This window comes from Mesocricetus auratus, unplaced genomic scaffold (genome assembly GCF_017639785.1).
Source record: "Mesocricetus auratus isolate SY011 unplaced genomic scaffold, BCM_Maur_2.0 contig_9950_pilon_obj, whole genome shotgun sequence".
Lineage (NCBI taxonomy): Eukaryota > Metazoa > Chordata > Mammalia > Rodentia > Cricetidae > Mesocricetus > Mesocricetus auratus.
The window spans coordinates 3895-8919 of record NW_024431223.1 but is presented as its reverse complement, the minus strand read 5'-3'; the positions used below and the strand labels follow the sequence as shown (position 1 = coordinate 8919).

The 5025-nt window shown below is 40.3% G+C and overlaps 1 long non-coding RNA gene across 1 annotated transcript; it reads left to right on the top strand.

Moving 5' to 3' along the window:
• The first annotated feature begins 731 nt into the window (after positions 1-731).
• Positions 732-4763, top strand: LOC121138172. Its single transcript, XR_005875347.1, has 2 exons — positions 732-871; positions 4556-4763. It is a non-coding gene; the product is annotated as an uncharacterized LOC121138172 (long non-coding RNA).
• The last annotated feature ends 262 nt before the right edge of the window (positions 4764-5025 follow it).

The window sequence follows — 5025 nt, the reverse complement described above, 5'->3', positions numbered from 1 at the left end:
GGTTGCTGAGAATTCAACTCCAAATACCTGGAAGAGCACTCAGTGCTCTTAACCTCTGAGAGATCTCTCCACCTGGAGGGTCATTTTTGAAAAACCATTTAGATTCAGGAATTTGTCTTCATTGTTTTCAAAAGTGACTCATCTGATCCCTACCTACCATCTCCATAGAGATACATTACTGTAAAATTATGAATTGAACCACCCTGTCTTTGACAGGATGACCCATTCTGCTTTGAAGTTCAGGCTGGCCTTGAATTTACAACTTCCTGCCTTGGCATACAGATTGGGATTAAAGTCATGTATATCACACCCACTCATTTTGGTGGGACAATGAACCTCATGCTTATTAAGCATTCACTCAATATTTTCTGAGTTACACTCTCATCCCCAAAATCTTAGGAGTTCTTGTATTGTCTTCACACCTGAAAAAATACAAATTAAGAGTTGGTAATTCACTTGAACAGGAACAGAAAGGCTGTCTTCTCCTTGAAAATTACCTCTTTGCTGTTAGACACATTAGAGTGATATTTAAGGTAAAATGGCAATGCATGCTTACTTGTTACACATTAATGTAGACAGCAAGCAAACTCTCTTGGGTGTTCTATAGATGTAGAACACTTGAGTCTTAGCATTCTGTTTTGTGGTTTCTGCTATTGAGAAAAACACTGCTGGTACTAGGCAGTGATTTGGTTATTAAATGAGTCCTTTTTACCTTTGTAGGGGGAGTGTGCTTCAGAAACGGTTGTGTGATAGGGAAAAAGAAATGGAAGCTGATGACCGATTTAGGAAGAAAGAGAAGGAAGAACTTGAGGAAATCAAGCAATTCTTACTGGCAGAAGGACCTCCAGATCCATATGCAGAGCTCCAGAGGGTGAGTTACTACATCTGACATTGTTTGGTTTTTAATCACTATATCATTTTAAAGTCACCTATGCTATATTTGTGTTTGTAGATAAAGAAAATACACAGTATGATCTCAGGACTTAATGGTGCTATTATTTGGTAGGTTATTAGTACTTCTGTTATTTTTTTGGTAAAGAAGTCATTAAACTGATTTGAATTCACACATTTATTTGTGCTTGTTTGTGTGTGTTGGGGGAGTTTAGGATGTGCATTGTAGAAGGCGGAAGTCAGTCTAAGGTATCATTCCACAGGAGTAATCTCCCTTAGTTACTTGAGACAGAGGATCTCAATATTGTGCTATCAGTCCAAGTATTTTCCAATCTCAACATATATGCTTGGTTTGTGTGTAGTAGGTACTAGAAATCAAAGTCCTGTCTTCATGCTTGCACAGAAATCTTGCATCTAATGGAGCTATTTCCTAGGCCCTTGAATTCACAGGTCAAATAAGTCTTCCATTAATAAGATTGCATATATGCATATCTTTTAGGTTCTTTCCTGTTTCCCAGACTCGCTATCTGTGGAAGTGCAGACTGGCACTATCCTGATCCATATCTAAAATCCATATATGAGTGAGTACATACCATGTTTGTCTTTTTGCGACTGGGTTACCTCACTCAGGATGGTTTCTTCCAGTGCTATCCATTTCCCTGCGAATTTCAAGATTCCATTGTTTTTTTCTGCTGAGTAATACTCCATTGTGTAAATGTACCACATTTTCTCTATCCACTCTTCAGTTGAGGGGCATCTAGGTAGCTTCCAGGTTCTGGCTATTACAAACAATGCTGCTATGAACATAGTGGAGCAGATGCCCTTGTTGTATGAACCTGCCTCATTTGGATAAATGCCTAAGAGTGGAATTGCTGGGTCTAGTGGTAGATTAATTCCCATTTTCCTGAGGAATCTCCATACTGATTTCCAAAGAGGCTGCGAGGGGTTGGGGGGGAGTGGGACCTGGGAAGAATATAGGGGGTAAAGAGGAAGGGAGTTGGTCATGGGGGAACAGGAAGTTGAGGGGGTGGGGGTAGAATAGGGGGAAGAGGGAATCATAGGATCGAAGACAGATCAGGCACCAGAGTGACCTCGAGTGATCTAAAGGTATAACATCAATTGGCAAGCTAAGCAATAGTGGAGAGACCACCTCGAATGCCCATTCCTGATAATGAACTTGATTTCTATAACCATCCGGGAGCCTTCATCGTGTGACTGATGGATGCAGAGGCAAACACACAACTAATCACTGAACTGAACCCAAGAAACCCAGTGACAGAGAGGAGTGATGAGCAAATTGGCAAAGAATGGGCTGGCAAAACCAGCAGAGACAGCTGATCTGAACAGGGGAGTGCTCTTGGACCCCAGACCCACATTGGGGAGGCCAGCATGGGACTGATCTGGACCCCCCCAAATGTGAGTGTCAGTGAGAAGGCCTGGGCAACCTATGGGGCCCTGAGCTGTGGATCAGTGTCTATCCCTGGTATACAAACTGTCTTCATGTGCGTATAGCACAAAGGGAGATGCTCTCTCAGCCTGGACTCTTAGGGGAGTGCCTTGACCCTACCAAGAGTAAAATGACATACTCTAGATATCCCCTATGTGGAAGGATTTGGCAATAGGGTGAGAGGGAGGGGAGGAAGGGGGGTGCGGGAAGAGGGGAGGGAGAGGGAACTGGGATTGACATGTAAAACAAGCTATTTATAATTAAAATAAAAAATGATAAAAAAAAGATCTCCAAAAAAAAAAGATTGCATAGAAAGCTGCTGCCCTTATCATTTTCTTTGACTTGAAATACACATTAGTTTGAAATACTTTCTTACTAAAAGATGTTTCCATTTTATAATGTATCATTTCAAAAAATTAGTTAATTTTATTTTATGCGTATGAGTTTGCTTACATGTAAATAAATATATCATATTTCTGATGATACCATTAAGTTTATATTCTCTGAAAAGGGAATGATGATGGTTGGGAAACTACCATGTGGATTCTGAGAACTGAACCTGCATCCACAGGAACAGCAGATGCTTTTCGTCAGGGAGCTATCTCTTCAACTCAACAGTCTTATTTTTAAGCATGACATTATTTTTAAGCAGAAAAGACATACTCTGTTTTTTCATCTAAGAATTGCCATTTTTAAAACACTTAGTTCTTCTACCAAGTAATAATGGAACATTTCCATATTTTTACACTTTATATGCCTCAGCAAAATCATGTGTTTTCATGTTCCTTTTGTTGTTGTTTACTGGGTATTGGAACCCTTGGGACTGGAGTTTCAGTCAGTTTTCAGCTGTCATCTTGGGAATTCTAGGAATGGAACCCAAGGCCTCTGGAAGAGCAACCAGTGCTTTTAACTTGTGCCATTTCTCCTGCCCCTATTGCTCATTCTTAATCTTAATTTGTTGTGAACCCACTGTTCAAATCAATCTTTTTTGTTAACTGATTTATGTAATGTGTGTAAAGCATAGGTAAGAGTTACAGTTGTGTCTTTAAAAAGTTAATCAGTTGGATTTGGGTTGCTGATGGAACAAGAGGCTGAGAGGCACAGACAGTCTAAAATAAAGCAAGTGCAAGAATCAGAGGAAGAAGAAGAAAAGCAAGAAAAAGAAGAAAAATGATAAGAGCCTAAGGAAGAGGAAGATGAACCAGAGCAAAAGCCTTGTCTAAAACTGACTCTGAGACCCAGCAACTCTGACCCATCTGTGTCCTCTGCCAGTGGCAATGCAACACCCAACACTCCTGGGGATGAGTCTCCCTGTTGAATTATTATCCTCATAAAAACTCACCAGAACAACAGCAGACTGAGGATCATAGGCCAAAAAAAGTCTAAGACTTAAACTGGGTATGTTACAGTTGCCTTCCTTTTTTGTCCTTTCCTCCAATATCCCAACAACCTTCACTGTAAGGACAAAGACAATCCATATACATACATAGCTCCTTGGTGGATAGATAGCAAAGTATTCAACCATGCCTTTCTAGTGCACAATTATTTTCGTAGTTCTACTAGCGCTCATATTTCTCCAGCTGCTTCAAGTCCTGAGATGAAGTGAAAAGTTAAGTTTTCTAGCACTTGTGAGTAGAGAGACATTGGTTTTTAAACAGTTGTGATTCTCTGAGAGTGTGGAAGTATATTTGAACTTCATGAGGGATGATGGGTTGTCAAATTTTGCATTTGAAAATGATTTTTTCCAGCTGACTTGACAAGGGTTAGCTCTTGAATCTCAGACTGATGCCTGGGAATCCAGCATGGGACTGATCAAGACCTCCTTAATGTGGGTGTCAGTGAGGATGCCTAGGTAATCTATTGAGCCTTGGGTAGTAGATCAGTATTTATCCCGGGTTTACAAATGGACTGTGGACTCCCATCTGACAATGAGAAATGCAGTCTCACCCTGAACTCTTGTGGGAGGAATCTAAGCCCTGCCCTGGATGAAATGACAGACTATGGACACCCTCATGGAAGGACTCATCCTCCCTGGGGAAATGAGGTGATATTGCTGGGGTTGGTGGATAGGCATGGGAGGAGGGGAGAGAAACAGAGAGGGACCTGGAATTGACATGTGAATCAACCTTGTTTCTAATTTAAATTTAATATATATATATTATAAAAATATGAAAAAAAAGAAAAGGATGTTTACATAATGCGTATTTTTAACTATAGGTGCTTCCAATAGTCCTGGCCAACTTAATTCTGTGAAGCGAAAGAAACTACTTGTCGATAGTGTCTTTAACAAAGTCGAGGTTGAAGACAGTGATGATGTGCCCAGAAAAAGGAAACTGGTTCCCTCGGATTATGGAGAAGATGATAAACTGTAAACACTGATGAAAAGAGCAAGCATATTAAAATTCTCATTGAGTAAATCCCCACAGCCAAACCTGAGCTCTTTTCTTATTCTCTGGATTGGTCTATTGTGGATTCTGTGAGTAGCACAATACATGTTTGGACTGGTATTCAGTGTTATTGACATACAATCTTATTTGGTTTTAGTAATAGCAAATTAGTTGGAGTACTCTCCTTGCCATGGTGAATCTTGTCACTAAGTGGATGCTGTGGCAGATGTTTTTGTGTCTCCTTCATAAAATCACTTTATAGTAGCTAGCCTGTAGTGATGCATGCCTTTAAACCCCAGC